The sequence below is a fragment of the Psammomys obesus genome, unplaced genomic scaffold (assembly GCF_907164565.1).
Source record: "Psammomys obesus unplaced genomic scaffold, mPsaObe1.curated_primary_1811, whole genome shotgun sequence".
Lineage (NCBI taxonomy): Eukaryota > Metazoa > Chordata > Mammalia > Rodentia > Muridae > Psammomys > Psammomys obesus.
The window spans coordinates 1,812,917-1,829,650 of NW_026590681.1; the positions used below are offsets into that span (position 1 = coordinate 1,812,917).

At 41.3% G+C, this 16,734-nt stretch overlaps 1 protein-coding gene across 2 annotated transcripts in view; it reads left to right on the plus strand.

Moving 5' to 3' along the window:
* The window catches only part of Nell1 (neural EGFL like 1), a 950,996-nt gene that overhangs the window by 288,652 nt on the left and 645,610 nt on the right, over nt 1-16,734 (plus strand). The gene's annotated exons all lie outside the window — the stretch shown is intronic.

Consider the following 16,734-nt stretch of genomic DNA (forward strand, 5'->3'; position numbering starts at 1 on the left):
TTTATAGCTTCCCTAATTTTGGGATTTTTTTTAATGCTCTAATTAAATTTTCTTTATGGTAAAAACTGATAATAATAGCTACTGTATAGAAGCCATACCTATCCCCAATCCCTCACACTGCCAAATGAGCAGTTAGCTAGATTTTTTTCTGAATGAACTTTGATGCTTTTGAGTTAAGAAAAGCACTTCAGTCGTCTAACATTTAGCTCATATCACCTCACATTTACCCTTTTTCTACTCCTCCCCTCCAGCACGAAAGTCAGACATATTTATTAATAAAGTTGCAGAGATAAAACAAAGCATCGTTTTTGACCAAGAGCCTCTGCAGCACTACCCACTGTCATTATCTCCTCCTCTACATGGTAGGAGCTGAGAGTCCCAGAACATGAACTCACTTCTCCATATGTTTGATCCTGGTTGGCATCATGCAACTACAAAGTGTAAGGCCAACATCAGGATAGGGGCTAGGACTTCCCCGTAAAGCATTCCAACTTAAATGGTTTTTTCCAGATGAACTCAGCATTCGTGTTCCTGAACCACGTACACTGTGAATCTCACTCCATTTCTTTGAGTTCCAATTTTTTCCTTAAAATCTCATTTAGAGGTGTCATAATGATCTCACACAGTTCTGAGAGAAACAGGCATTCTGCCATGTCATTCACTGTCTTTCATCTTTTTCCTTATGTTTGTATTTTCTGGGTGGGATCTTAGATGGAGAGGGGCCCATGGATTTCAGGGACTTCATCTAAGCTCCATCCCCCATTCAGTTTTTTTTTCACCCCACATCCTCAAAACATAAAGAAAAAAAAAGCAGAAACTATTACATATCAATGAAAAGTAATTAAAATAAAAGTTATTTTATGTTCAGAAGCATTTGTCTGGATGTATGTCTCTGTACTATGTAAATGGATTCCTGCATAGGTTAGAGGCATCAGATCCCCCAGACCTGGAGTTATAGACAGTTGTGAGCCATCATCTTGTGCTTGGAATCGAATCTGGGTCCTGCCAGCGCCCTCAACTGCTGAGACCTATCTCCAGCCCCATACTAAAGCAGCTTTTACCCTGCATATGGGAAGCCTACCTTGTTTGTGGACTGAGATCTCTTTCCGGCACCTAGAGAGAGATGTTGACATCTGATGAGATAAAATGTGTTATCTCTGGAGTTGGCTCTGCGATGATACTGCCACATGCCTTCTGCCACCCTAGTGTGACTGATGATGGAAACCCGAATGGCTACATTCTCTATACTCTTGCATAGAGGGGCTTACAATGTGTGTTTTCACCCTTTCTTTCTCACTGGGAGTATCAAGTCTGTATAATGAGGGATGTTGTCTGAGGTGCCATTCCTTGGAAGTTTGAGTCAAAGCTTTTCTTCTGCTTTGGGAATTTGACATTTCCCAAGATTAAATCTTGTTAAGAATTTGTTAGGCTGTCTTACCCAAGAGGCATAGTCTGAGCACTAGAGAGAACTGCCCTCCATCTCCAGGTCATTGTTTATTTGATCACCATAACAATATCCAGTTTAACAAATAACATTACTTTAAATAATCACATGTTATGATTATATATAACATATCTAATGCAAGGGACAGAGCAGACATTCTCATTATATTATTTTTAATTTTAATTTTTTATGTTAATTACAGTTTATTCACTTTGTATCTTAGCTGTAGCCTCCTCCTTCATTCCCTCCCAACCCCACCCTCCCTTCCTCTTCTCCCCCCATCCTCCTCCCCTTCCATCTGACCCTAGCCTATCAGATCTCATCAGGACTGGCTGCATTGTCCTCCTTTGTGGCGTGGCTAGGCTGCTCCCCCATTAGAGGGAGGTGATCAAAGAGCCAGCCACTGAGTTCATGTCTGAGGCAGTCCCTGTTCCCATTACTAGGGAACCTACTTGGAGACTGAGCTACCATGGCCTATATCTGAGCATTAGGTCCTTGGTTGGAGTATCAGTCTCAGAAAAGACCCCTGTGCCCAGATATTTTGGTTCTGTTTTCCTTGTGAAGCTCCTGTCCCCTCCAGGTCTTATTATTTCCCCTTCTTTCATAAGATTCCCTGCACTCTGCCCAAAGTTTGGCTATGAGTCTCAGCACCTGCTTTGATACACTGCTTAGTAGAGTCTTTCAGAGGACCTCTGTGGTAGGCTCCTGTTCTGTTTCCTGTTTTCTCCTTCTTCCAATGTCTATCCCGTTTTTCTTTCTGAGTGAGGATTGATCATCTTACCCAGGGATCTCCTTTTTGCTTACCTTCTTTAGGTGTATAGATTTTAGTATGTTTAGCCTATATTACATGTCTAATATCCACTTATAAGTGAGTATATACTGTGTGTCCTTCTGCTTCTAGGATACCTCATTCAGGATGATCATTTTTAGATCCCACCATTTGCCAGCAAATTTCATGATTTCCTTGTTTTTAATTGACCTTCTGATTATGTTCTGTATTTTTTACATTTATAACCTTAAATGGTATAATATTCAGCATTGGATAATATACTCTATATTCCAAGAATATGATAATATTTAAAAAACCATTTTTCTGAGTTGTAACTTATGTCTTCAAGTTATAACTCATTACTTTGACCATTAAATTTTTTTTATTAAATTATTGACATATTTCTTATGGTATGTCTGCTGCTAATCTGACTGACTAATCAAGATGAAAGATACAGACCTTTGTTTTACATTGAGGTTTCTTTCTTTCTTTCTTTCTTTCTTTCTTTCTTTCTTTCTTTCTTTCTTTCTTTCTTTCTTTCTTTCTTTCTTTCTATCAGAGACTGTATAGCTAAGCATAGTAGCATATTATGGAATTCAGACCAGAATCTTGGGTGCCTTGCTTCTTTCAAATCTTTGGTTGTATCAATACTGCAGACAATTCCCTCTACCTTTAAGGAAGATAAGGGAACCAACTGAACAGATAGCTCAATCCACAAGGCTGTTGGTGCAGTCAAGATGGACCTAGGAAAAGAACCACATTACAGTTTAGGAAGACGCTTGCAATGGGGTCAAATACAATGGGCATAGCTGGGGGCTCTTTGCTATTGCTGTGCCTGTAGGTCTCAGTCACCTGGGTAGTACCCAGAGCAACCCTGCCCTGACTGACCACCACTGCAACGTTTTTTTCTCTGATATCTCAGAGCCACCTGTGAAATTTGCTTATTCTCATTGCTTTGAGGTAATGGCCATAGCAGAGGCCTGTCCAGTTAGGGTGTGAGGTCAGTAGGTGGAAAGGCTATGCGGACAGTGGAGTGGCAGCTTTGCTCCTTCCTGGAAAAGGTAATGAATGAAGGACTGAATATTTCTTAGCAGAAAATATTGCCCATGGATTTCTGGTACTCCAAGTCAAAGGCTGGAAAATAAAAAAAGCTAATAATCTTGACCGTGCATTCTCAAGACCGCTCCAGGAAAACACACCAATCATTTGGCCCATCCTGGCACCCTCAACACACTCCTCGGAGTTTTATTTCCCTCATAATCAGCTCTAATTGTATCTTCAGCATTGCCAATAACTTTGGAGGGTTTCTCTTCATGTTTATGACTTTGGGTGTTGGAAGAAAGTTCTTCCCGACATCTGTTCCAAATGTGTTTATCTGTAATTTTAATTCATGCTCACTTGCCTTGTCATCTGGCCTGGACTGAAATTAGCTGAGATTATTTGTACTATTTAAGATTTTATGCTCTTCAATTAAATCTTCCCAAAGAATCCTGCTATCGTGTGAATTTCACTCCCACTCTTCCTGATCATTTCAGGTGGGTTTATAATTGAAATGATCTTAGAGAAATGACTTCAGGGTATTAGAGGTGAAAGAGATTTGGGAAAGAGGCATTTAATGAGAATGTGGGCTTTTGTGAACACAGAGGAATTAGAAGTTTTTCATGGCGGGGGATGTTCTCTGTATGTTTACAGATGGGTCAGATGCAAACCCCGCAAACATGAGCTAACATGGACCACCACGAAGGCAAGGCTGCAATGCAGCTGCTATGCTCTGGGTAGAGGCATTTAAAATACAGCACTGTGTAAAGAAGACAGTGCCCGTGGCAGTGCTTGAATGGGTGAAGGTCTCTGGCATTCCCATAAAAAGGTCCAGTGATCCAGAGGGAAGACTGGAAACTAGGGTACTTGAAGACAGTAAACTCAAAAACTGGGTGTTTCCTAAGACAAAACCTGCAAGGACATGGAGCCCACTCTCCTTTGACAGTCCTGTTCTGATGGCACAGGATAAAGGGATCTTTTCAGCCCCCAGGGCTCTGGTTTCTTTTGTGATATATATTCTGGTTGTGGGACCCTAAGGTCATTCAATTCTCATAAAGCATCTTTCTTAAATGATCGGTGGATGGCGCGGACTTTACCTCTGTGGCATATGGCCCAGCATGCCATTGTTCTTTGTGTGAATTGCTAGGTTGGGCAAGTCGCTGGGAATTGGAGTGGTGTAGACTTCCTGAAATTTGACGTAGGGTAGAAGTGTTTGGAGTGTGTGTTTTGAATGCCCACGTATACAGCTCAAATATAAGCTGCTTAGCTTGCTGGGGAGGAGAGCATTGTTGGAGACCCGGGGAAAGCTGTGCTTGCCTCTATGGTAGTGGTTCTCAACCTGTGGGTTGCAATTGCTCTGGGGTGGAAATGACCCATTCACAGGGTTCACGTAAGAACATTGGAAAACATAGATATTTACATCATGATTCATAACAGTAGGAAAATTATAGTTAGGAAGCAACAACAAAATAATTTTATGGTTGAGGTCACCACAACATTAGGAATTGTACTGATGGGTCATAGCATTAGGAAGGTTGAGAACCATTGTTTTAACAGTCAGCCTTTAGCTCTCACAGCAAAGCTACATCCACCTGGGGTCAAGTCTGTTCTGTCTTTATTGTAGGAAAATTCACAAGACAAAGCACACAGATGCTGTCTATCATTGCTGGCAGAAGCCAGAGGTGAAACAAGAGAAATGAATGGTTTTATCATAATTATGAAGAGAGAGATTTAGACGGTGGCACTGTGGGAGCTTCATTTTAATGAAGGAAAAGGGTTTGAAAACCAGATTGGCTTACCAGTGTTTCTATTACAGAAATGCAGATGCAAGGCCACAGAACAAGTCCAGATCTTTGCCTCAGTAAGAAAGGTGTGACACACCCAGTATTTATGTCTCCTCATTATTTTCTTTGACCACGTCATGGGCATTTGCTTCTTTGTGTTTGGGTCTATAGAGTTCCTATGACGCCTCCATCACTAAGCAGAGGACCTAGGTAGATCCTTTATGCTTATTGTTTTTGTTGGCTGCTTTTGTTTATTGTTTTAATGGCACTTTGCTGGAAGTTAAACTTAGGTTTGTGTCCTGAGTGAAAGTTCAAGCTGCATTCCAGCAGGTTGTGTGCCTTTCTCAGAGCACTGGCTCATTTCACCCACTTGAGGTCTCTGGATAGGTTCTTCCGCGTCTTGGTATTTCATCCATGAGTTCCATTCTGCTGAAGTGACTTTTCTTCTGCTGTCGAGTCTCCAGGCACTGAAAAATGATGGAGTAAGAAACAAGGTTTGTTTCTTTGGGAAGATGCAGGTGTTTCACATACTGGAAAACGCCAGTGCCTGATGGAATCCTTGTTTCTCCAGGCCAGAGCTGGTGTTTCTTGATTTTCCTTTGATAATAGAAATCATGGCTGTCCTGTTGTATGGGTGGTGAGAAAAACTAGGAGTCACATTTGAGTTTATAAGTCTATTTCTTCCATGACTTACTAGTTCAGTCTTCATAGGGAATTCAGGTAACTTCTCCAGACTCAGTCTGTTCATCTTAAAAACACCTTTAATTCTAGCATGAGAAGACAGTGAGCATTAGTGAGTAACTAAATAAATGTCAGCTGAATGCCTGCAATGCACCAGGCTACTGTCCCTGCCAGAAGGCAGACACACTTACATGGTCCTTTTCCTCACTGAGGTGAGCTTCTAGTGGGGAGATAAACATCTACTAATAAAAAAAATAATAGTCCCATAATTAGTCATTGTGATAACTGCTACAAACAAAGTCACAGCATCATGTGAGAGAATAATGGTGTTTAATTTAGACTTAGAAAATAAGAAATGTTTCTCTGAATGTGAAATGGGGAGAAATTGATTCATTGTTGTTTCTTTTTAAAAATCTATTATTGAGCTTTGTTCAGGTAGGGTTGACAAAAAAAAATCTGTGCGTACTTAGATTTACAACATGATGTGTTGACATACATATATTATGAAATGATTAAATCAATCTAATTAATGTATCAATGTTCTCACATATTAACCATCTTACTCAATATTTTTTGTGTGCTCAGTGGGAACTTTTAGATGAAAATTTACAGGAATTTTCTAGCATATATTATTACAATCAATAAACTTGATGCTGTCTATTACAGGGTCATAATTTACTTTTTGCCTAACTGAAATACTGCCCTCTTTGACCAAGATCCACTATTACCCAATGAGTAGAATGTAATTAACTTTAATTTGAAGGCTGGGTTATTATATCTGGGAGAGTGGGTTTGCAAAGGCCTTGAATCAGAAAAAAATAAATAGAATACTAGAGGAGCGGTAAGGGTGGTAGTTCAGCTTGCCTCAAACATAGAAAGCTCCTGGTTCAATTCCCAGCACTGCACAGACTGAGTGTCATGGTGTAATCCTGGTACTTGGGATCATTCTCAGCTACATGAGATCTGAGGCTAGCCTAGGGTATAAGGGACATGCTTTAAAAAAAGGAAATGGTTAGCAGTAACAACAAATAACATTTAAAAAAATATTAGAAGTGTTAAAAGAATGGAGAAAAGATGGTGTTAAGGATTTTGTTCTTAAATGAAAAACCCTTGTAAAATTTTGAAGGTAGGGAAGGAGGAAAGGATGATATATGTCATTCTGTGAAGGTTAAAATGATGTTTTGATACATGTTCATACTATTTGAAGGGTTTTGTTTTAGTCTGTTGTATTCACTTAGGGGAAAGAAGGAGACATAAAGAAACCAGACAGGGTACATGTGTTAAGAGATGAACATGCAACTCTGGTTTAAGTATGACGGTGGTGGGAAACCCGTTGAGTTCTAACTTAAGAAGTCAGGTTCAGGCACTTACTTCCTCTGGCAGAGAGAACCACAATGCCTGAAATTTCCTGCTAGGCTGCAAAACATCAGTTTCTTTTAGTTGTAATGATCAGTGTGAATCTTTTTTTTTTTTTTTTTTTGCTTTTTTCATTTTCTTTCTTTCTTCTTCTTCTTCTTATTTACAATTTATTCACTTTGTATCCCAGTTATAGACCCCTCCCAAATCTCTTCCTGGTTCCACCCTCCCCCCATGTCCCTCTCCTAGTCTACAGATAGAGGGGGTCTTTCTCTCCTACTATCTGAACCTAGCCTATCAGGTCTCATGAGAAATCTGGATCCTTTTTTTCTGTGGCCTAGTAAGGCCACCTCACCACGGGGAGGTGATCAAAGAGCAGGCAACTGAGTTCATGCCATTGACTGCTCCTGCTCCCCCTACTAGGGAACCCACATGGAGACTGAGCTGTCCATGGGCTACATCTGAGCAGGGGTTCTAGTTCCTCTCCATGCACAGTCCTTGGTTGATACATCAGTCTCTGCAGGCACCCCTGGACCCAGATATTTTGGCTCTGTTCCCTGTTTTCTTCCTCTTCCGATGTCTATCCCATTTGCCTTTCTGAATGAGGATTGGGCATCTTACCCAGGCTCTTCCTCCTTGCTTAGCTTCTTTAGGTGTACAGATTTTATTATGTTTATCCTATATTATATGTCTAATATCTACTTATGAGTGAGCATATACCATGTGTGTCTTTCTGCTTCTGGAATACCTCACTCAGGATGATCTTTTCTAGCTCCCAACATTTGCCTGCAAATTTCATGATTTCCTTGTTTTTAATTGCTAAGTAGTATTCCATTGTATAAATGTACCACAATTTCTGTATCAATTTTTCAGTTGAGGGACATCTGGGTTGTTTCCAGATTCTGGCTATTATGAATAAAGCTGTTATGAACATAGTTGAGCAAATGTCCTTGTTGTATAGTTGAACATCTTTCAGATATATGCCTAAGAGTGGTATAGCTGGATCTTGGGGTAGCACTATTCCTAATTTTCTGAGAAAGTGCCAGATTGATTTCCAAAGTGGCTATATAAGTTTACATTCTCACCAGCAATGGAGGAGGGCCAGTGTGAATCTTTTATGTCCTGCCAGAAGCATCCACGGGTGCCAGTTTCCAGATTTTTGCGGGTTAAACCCATGTTCTTTCTTTGGTTGGGGCAGCTACTGTTTGGTGGGTCCTAGTGAGTGTGACTGGTGTCTAGTTGGTGTCACTGGTGCTTTGAATCTACTCTCTAATGTCCTTTTGACCTTTCATTAGCTTTTGCCATCACGGAGGATAATTTATATATTAATATATCTATATATCATATATATCCACGAGTGTTGCAGTTAGCTGGTCCTGACCTGGTTTCCCAGTGTGTGCACATATCAGTCATGTAAGAGGAATACTAGCCTTTTTGCAGCCTGTTGCCACACATTACAAGGCAGGGAGAGAAACTGAATCCTTATATTGCATCTCATTCAGAGAGATGGTGATCTGAGAAGGCAGAGTTAACACCCTAAAAACAAACTGCCTTTCCTCTCAGCTCCACTCAGTTGGGTTTATAGGAAAGGGGACACAGCAGTCAGCCATTCTGGAGCTCAGTCTCAGGACTCTGGTCAGGCGGCCAGCCACATTTCTGAGACTTGCCTCTGTGCCTCTCTAATTGTGTTTCTACTCACTCATTTTTCATTTCCTGGGCTCAGACATGTCATCGAATAGTAAATCTAGTTAGTGTCTGCTGGTATCAACTCTGTGGTCTTCCAGGTGTACTTGGGTTGGAGAGATAATCCAGAACAAAGCACTAAGGTGTGTATACTCGAAGCTATTAATAGCGTATTGGAGCAGATTCCTTTTGACAACATGGAGTAAAAATGCCCCCAACTGGTGCAGCCTTACCAGGCCACAGAGGAGGGCAATGCAGCCACTCCTGATGAGACCTGATAGACTAGGATTAGAAGGAAGAGGAGGAGGACCTCCCCTATTGGTGGACTGGGAGAGAGGCATGGGTGGAGAAGAGGAAGGGAGGATGGGATTGGAAGGGGATGAGGGAGGGGGCTACAGCTGGGATATAAAGTGAATAAACTGTAATTAATAAAATATAAATAAAAATTTAAAAACTGAGGAAAAAAAGTGATTGCATCATCCATCCTCTAGTTTCCTTTTGTGTGCCTGAGTTTGAGTTTTTCTTTCTTTCTTTTTTTTTCATATCTTGCAGTTGAGGTAACAATGGTATTATTTTGAACTCTTTCTCTCACTGTTGGCCAAATAACCATCACTACCACCACCACCATCATTATCTCCACCATCATCCCTATCATCACCACCAGCACCGTCATCATCCCCATCACCACCCCCATCATTACCACCACTACCATCATTATCTCTGTCAACATCCCCATCATTATACTCATCATCTTCCACTATCAACATCACCAATAGAATGGGTACCAATTACCAACTTCTTTAATATATACCAGGAACAGTTTCAAGTATTTTATGTTAATCTGGCTCTTCAAAGTCTTCAACAACATGTCAGTAATGCAATCTTTCTTATTTAAAACATTTACAGAAATGTCAGGCATATTATAGGTGCAAGAATCTTATTTTTATTACTTAGTAAATAGTACTACCTTCTAGGCTAAATGGTGTTGGTTTAATTTTTTGAAGAGTAACAGTTCTAGAATATTCTCATTAAAAGGAATTAAAATGTAATTTTACCTAGTCACGATATTTGCATAGTTTGTAGTTTCCATAATCCATATGCCAAAATGCAAAGGGGTAATTGTTCCATGTGTGAGAGGGTCAGAGGACATGATCTCTCTGTAACTGCCTGTTTTGCTGAGGGTCTCAGCAGCAGTTTGAAATCACTACTGTCATCTTTTTTTGTATATACTGAGGCAAGCAAGGCAATGTGTAGTGTTTCTTAGCTGCAGACTCTGAATTATGCATGAGATTTCTTGAACCCTAGGTGCTGTTTCCTGTGAGATGATTGTATGTGATGTAGCATAATCATTAGTATCCTCAAAACATACGGATTTAAAGGTGATAAAGTACTGTCACGTACCTTACCACATTTGACCTATACTTTTATATAACCCAGCCTCCTACTTCAACCCCTGAAATAGGGGACAAGGGATATAATGAGAGAGAGAGAGAGAGAGAGAGAGAGAGAGAGAGAGAGAAAACAGTCATGTTAAAGAAGTGTGATGCCCTTGAGATCAGGAAACATTGTGGAGTTGGTGTTCTCCCTGAGAACAAGCTTTTTTTTTTTTAAATTTTGTTTTTTAAAAATCTCTGTTGAATTTCTGCATGACTTCTAATGGACAGGACAAAGCCTGGTGCTAGCATGAGATGCTTGAGTGAGAATCTCAAAGGGTGATTCCCTCAAAGGGCAAAAGAAAACCCCCAAGAAAAGGTTTGCTTGTCAGTCTAGTGTCCTAGATTGGGGTCTACAGGAGGAAAGGTGGCATACCAGAAAACTTAGGGCTAGATGGTGTCCTATCTGTGTGGCTCATTTTCACCCCAAGGTCAAGGTACAGTTTAAAGTGATCTAAAGTTGGTAATTCCTTCAGCTACCTGAAAGAAGGTAACACAAATACTAAAACCCAAGCACTATTATTTCCTACATAATCAATTTCAAACAAGGTGAGCTCAAGAATGAATCATGTACAATGAAATAAAAGAAAATAAGCCAACATCAGTGCTGCTCAGCAGAAACAACGGACTGCAAAATCACATGCACAGCTGGATGGTAGTGAAAGCATAAATATTTGTTTAAAGAATTAAAAGATGAGGGACTGTAAAATTGACCAAGCAGATTAAAATTAAATTATAGAGTAAAAATATGAGAAAATTTTAAAATGATATGAGAGACTGAGGTAGAATGGGTCATAGGCCAAGAAAGAATTAATGTTAAAGTTACATGAGGAATTCACTGGAATTTAGCAAAAAAAAGAACAACAACAAAAACAAAAAGCTATAGATCACATGACAGTAAGGCAAAGAATCAAGAGAGAGAGCCTGTCATGTGACCCAGTAGCATTCTGAAAAGAAACACTGAAGAGAATGGTAATACTAGAAAATCCAACCAAAGTCAAGAGATGGTGGTATACTCCTTTAGTCCCAACACTCAGGAGGCAGAGGCAGGCAGAGCTCTGTGAGTTCAAGGCCAACTTGGTCTACACAGCAAGTTCCAGGACAGCCAAGGCTAAACAAAGAAACCCTGTCTCAACCCCCCCTCCCAAAATAAATAAAATAAAATAAAAAAGAAAGAAAGGAAGAAAGATAAAAAATCAAACCAAGCTAAGGAAATCTTCCAGTCACCAACTAAACAGCTAGATAAAGGTTCAAAATCTTTATTGACAGAAGAGTAACTGCATAGGAAGGAATGGTTATTAAATTAACAACTAACTAACAACGACAATATGAAAACTGTAAAACAAAATCATATCTTAAAATGTTGAGATCAAATACCTTTACAGAGTAGAATTATTTTTGAAATATAAGAGTAGCTTTATTATTGATTTATTGAGGCAGTCTTGCTGTCTATTCAAGTTTGGCGTTGAACTTGTAATCCTCTGTCTCAGCCTCCCATGTGCTTGGAATACAATGTACAGTTCATGACACCCAGGTTAAATATTTGAAATAAGTTAAAATAAAGTTCAAAACTATGTGAGAATGTTTGCTAAAGAGATTTCTAGTAGGTACTTGAGGAAGTAAAATAACTATCCTACAAGGGATGGTACAGATTCTGGAAGAAGTGTCAGGCAAAACAATTTCCATTTGTTGTCAAAATTGTGTTTAAAACCCATGTCATAGGGTATATTCATTAATATTTTAGCAGCCATTTATATTTAAAAACATGCAGATAATTCCAATATTGATTTTTTTATTTTTTTAAAATATTTACAGTTTATTAACTCTGTATCCCAGCTGTATCCTGCTCCCTCATTTCCTCCCAACCCACCCTCCCTCCCTTATCTCCTCCTGCCCCTTTCCAAGTCCACTGATACTGGAGGACCTCCTTCCCTTTCATCTGACCCTGGTTTAACAGGTATCTTCAGGACTGGCTGCAAGTTCCTCCTCTGTGGCCTAGTAAGGCTTCTCCTCCCTTGGGGAGGTGGAGGTCAAAGAGCCTGCCATTGAGTTCATGTCAAAAATAGTCCTTGTTCTCCTTACTAGGGAACACACTTGGATACTGAGCTACCATGGGCTACATCTGAGCAGAGGTTCTAGGTTATATCCATACATGGTCCTTGGTTGGAGAAACAGTCTCATAAAAGACCCCTGTGCCCAGATATATTTGGTCCTTGTGGAGCTCCTGTCCTCTCCAGGTCATTCTAACTCCCCCTTCTTTCTTATGATTCCCTGCACTCTGCCAAAGGTTTGGTTATGAGTCTCAGTATCTGCTTTGATACACTGCTAGGTAGAGTCTTTCAGAGGCTATTGCTTGTTTTCTTCTACATCCAATGTTCATCCCATTTGTCTTTCTAAGTGAGGATTGATCATCTAACCCCGGCCTCTTTCTTGTTTATCTTGTTTAGTATTTCAGTATGTTTATTCTATCTTATAGGTCTATATAAGTGAGTAATGTGTCTTTCTGCTTTTGGGATACCTCACTCAGGATGATCTTTTTTTATTATTATTATTAATTCACTTTATTCATTTTGTATCCCCCCATAAGCCCCTCCCCTGTCCCCTCCCGATCCCACCCTACCTCTCCTTTCTGCATGCATGCTCCTCCCCACATCCACTGATAGGGGAGGTCCTCCTCTCCTTCCTTCTGATCTTAGTCTATCAGATCACATCAGGAATGGCTGCATTGTCTTCTTCTGTGGCCTGGTAAGGCTGCTCCCCCCTCGGGGGGAGGTGATCAAAGAGCAGGCCAATCAGTTTATGTCAGAGGCAGTCCCTCTTCCCATCACTATGTAAGCCACTTGGACACTAAACTGCCATGGGCTACATCTGTGCAGGGGTTCTAGGTTATCTCCATGAATAGTCTTTGGTTGGAGTATGAGTCTTTGGGAAGTTCCCTGTGTTCAAATTTTCTTGTTCTGTTGCTCTCCTTGTGGAGTTCCTGTCCTCTCCAGCTCTTGCTATTTCCCACTTCTTACCTAAAATTCCATTCACTCTGCCCGCCAGTTGGCCATCAGGCTCAGCATCTGCTTTGATAGTCTGCAGGGCAGAGGCTTTCAGAGGCCCTCTGTGGCAGGTTCCTAGGTTGTTTCCTGTTTTCTTCTTCTGGCTTTCAAAGGCCGTCTGTAGCAGGTTCCTAGGTTGTTTCCTGTTTTCTTCTTCTTCTGATGTCCATCCTCTTTGCCTTTCAGGATGAGGATTGAATCTTTTAGTTAGGGTCCTCTCTTTTGCTTAGTTTGTTTAGATGTACTGATTTTAGTGGGTTTATCCTATGTTGTATGTTTATATGAGTGAGAATATACTGTGTGTGTCTTTTTGCTTCTGGGACAACTCACTCAGGATGATCCTTTCCAGGTCCCACCATTTACCTGCAAATTTCATGATTTCCTTATTTTTCATTGCTGAGTAATACTCCATTGTATAGATGTACCACAGTTTCTGCATCCATTCTTCAGTTGAGGGGCATCTGGGATGTTTCCAGCTTTTGGCTATTACAAATAAAGCAGCTACAAACATGGTTGAGCAAATGTCCTTGTTGTGTACTTGAGCGTCTTTTGCATATATATGCCTAGGAGTGCTATAGCTGGGTCTTGAGGAAGCGCTATTCCTAGTTGTCTGAGAAAGCACTAGATTGCTTTTCAGAGTGGTTGTACAATTTACATTTTTACCAGCAATGGAGGAGGGTTCCCCTTTCTCCACAACCTCTCCAGCATGTGTTATCATTTGAGTTTTTGATCTTAGCTATTCTGATGGTGTCAAGTAAAATCTCAGGGTTGTTTTGATTCGCATCTCTCTGATGGCTAATGAGGTTGAGCATTTCTTTAAATGTTTTTCTGCCATTCTGTATTCCTCTACTGAGAATTCTCTGTTTAGCTCTGTACCACATTTTTTAATTGGATTGCTTGATTTGTTGCATTTAACTTCTTTAGTTCTTTATATATACTGGATATGAGTCCTCTGTCAGATAAAGAGTTGGTGAAGATCCTTTCCCAATCTGTCGGCATTCGTTTTGTTTTGATGACAGTGTCCTTTGCTTTACAGAAGCCTTTCAGTTTCATAAGGTCCCATTTATTGATTGCTGCTCTTAGAGCCTGTGTTGTTGGTGTTCTGTTCAGGAAGTTGTCACCTGTGCCAATGATTTCTAGGCTCTTCCCCACTTTTTCTTCTAACCAATTTAATGTGTCGGGTTTTATGTTGAGGTCTTTGATCTACTTGGACTTTAGTTTTGGTCAGGGTGATAAATATGGATCTATTTTTATTTTTTGTGCATGTAGACATCCTTTGTTGAAGATGCTGACTTTTTTCCATTGAATGGTTTTGGCTTCTTTGTCAAAAATCAAGTATCTATAGTTGTGTGGGTTTATTTCTGGGTCTTCTATTCATTTCCATTGATCCACTATTCTGTTTCTATGCCAATACCATGAAGTTTTTATTACTATTGTTCTGTAGTACAGCTTGAGATATGGGATGGAGATGTCTCCATATAAAGATGATAAATTTTCTCTCAAGGTCTATAAAGAATTGTGTTGGTATTTTGATGGGAATTGCATTGAATCTGTAGATTGCTTTTGGCAGGATGGCCATTTTCACTATGTTAATCCTACTGATCCATGAGCATGGGAGATCTTTCCATCTTCTGATATCTTCTTCAATTTCTTTCTTTAGAGACTTGAAGTTTTTCTCAAACAGGTCTTTTACTTGTTTGGTTAGAGTCACCCCAAGGTACTTTATATTATTAGTGGCTATTGTGAAAGGTGTTGTTTCTTTAATTTCTTTCTCTGCTCTTTTGTCTTTGGTATACAGGAGGGCTTCTGATTTTTTTTTTTTTGAGTTAATTTTGTATCTAGCCACTTTGCTGAAGATGTTTATCAGCTGAAGGAGTTCTCTGGTTGAGTTTTTGGGGTCACTCAGTAGACTATCATATCATCTGCGAATAGTGAAACTTTGACTTCTTCCTTTCCGATTTGTCTTCCTTCCCTTGATCTCCCTTACTTGTCTTATTGCTCTAGCTAGGACTTCAAGTACTATGTTGAAGATATATGGGGAGAGTGGACAGCCTTGTCTTGTCCCTGATTTCAGTGGGATTGATTTAAGTTTCTCTCCATTGAGTTTGATGTTGTTGTCTGGTGGCTTGCCTAGACAAGCCCTGGATCTGGGGCTCTGCAAACAAGCCCTTAAAGGCACCCTTACTCCCTTGCAGGACCAGTTGGAAAGTACAGGGGTTCCCCTTGCTCTCTACTGTCCGATTTGATCCTGCTGGGGTAAATGAGGGTGTAGGCTAACAATCAGCTCAGTGGTGCTGTAGCAGCAGGTCTTGGTGTCCACCTGCACTGTGTGTTGTGCTGGGCGCAGCCTGTGCTGGGGCCTGGGCAGTGTGGGCTGTGCCAGACTCTGCAGGCTCCTTCTGTATCCTTCACTTCCACCCAGGGAAGTGCTGGGGTGGGAGTGGGTAGGGGGAGTGTGGACTGAATCTCCTCTGTCCCAGATCCTGAGGCTGGGGCTCATGCACTGCGGTCTGTGGTGGAATCCACAGGATACCTCTCTGCCCTTCCCCTCTGCCAGGGAAAGCTTATGGAGGCTGGCCCCAGGGGAGTACTGGAAAGGGTTAAGTTGAGTGCCCTCATTTCCATATCCCAGGCCCAGGTATCTCAACCAGAAGCTGCCCTGTTCTAGAGCTTATGGTGGCCGGTTCCAGGGGAGTATCTGGTAGGGTTGAGTGTCCTCAGTCTTAGATCAAGAACCGGGGTTTCACTGCCAGGAGCCACTGGTTCTAGAGCATGTTCCTAGACCTTATTGCGGTTTGTTCCGGGAGAGTGTCAGGAAGGGTTGAGTGACCTCAGTCCCAGATCCCTAGCCAGGATCTGTTTGCTAGGGGCAGCCAGCTGTGTCAGGAAGGGTTGAGTGACCTCAGTCCCAGATCCCGAGCCAGGATCTGTTTGCTAGGGGCAGCCAGCTGTACTGGAGCCCGGGCACTGTGGTCTGTGGCAGAACCCGCAGGGCTTTGCTCTATCCTTCTGCTCGGCCAGGACAGGCTTATTGCAGTGCTTTCGGGGGAGTGCCGGGAAGGGTTGGGTATTATCAGACCCAGTTCCTGAGCTGGGTTTTCTTTTGTTGGGGCTGCAGCTGTCGCTGGGGCTGGGGTATGGGCGGTGTTATCTGCGGTGGATTGGTGGATTTGCTGGTCACCTCCTGCCTCCTCCAAAGAGGGAATAGGGAGTAGGATACAGGAAGTGCCTAGGGATAAAGTGCTCAGAGGAGTCTGCCAGTGACCTAATTCTAGATGGACTCAGTTCATGGCTAGTCTCTTTCTTCCTGGAAGCCTAGATAACTCTCTTCTGGATTCAGTAGCCCCTTCACTCACCAATTTCGGTGTTTCAGGTCCTTTGCTCCTCAGATAGCCACTGCCATCTTGACACCTCTCCCCCCATACTATCATTGTCAACAAGACAGAAATTACACAGAGTGAATCAGGCTGACGAGCCTGCTGTGTTTTCCCATATTGATTTT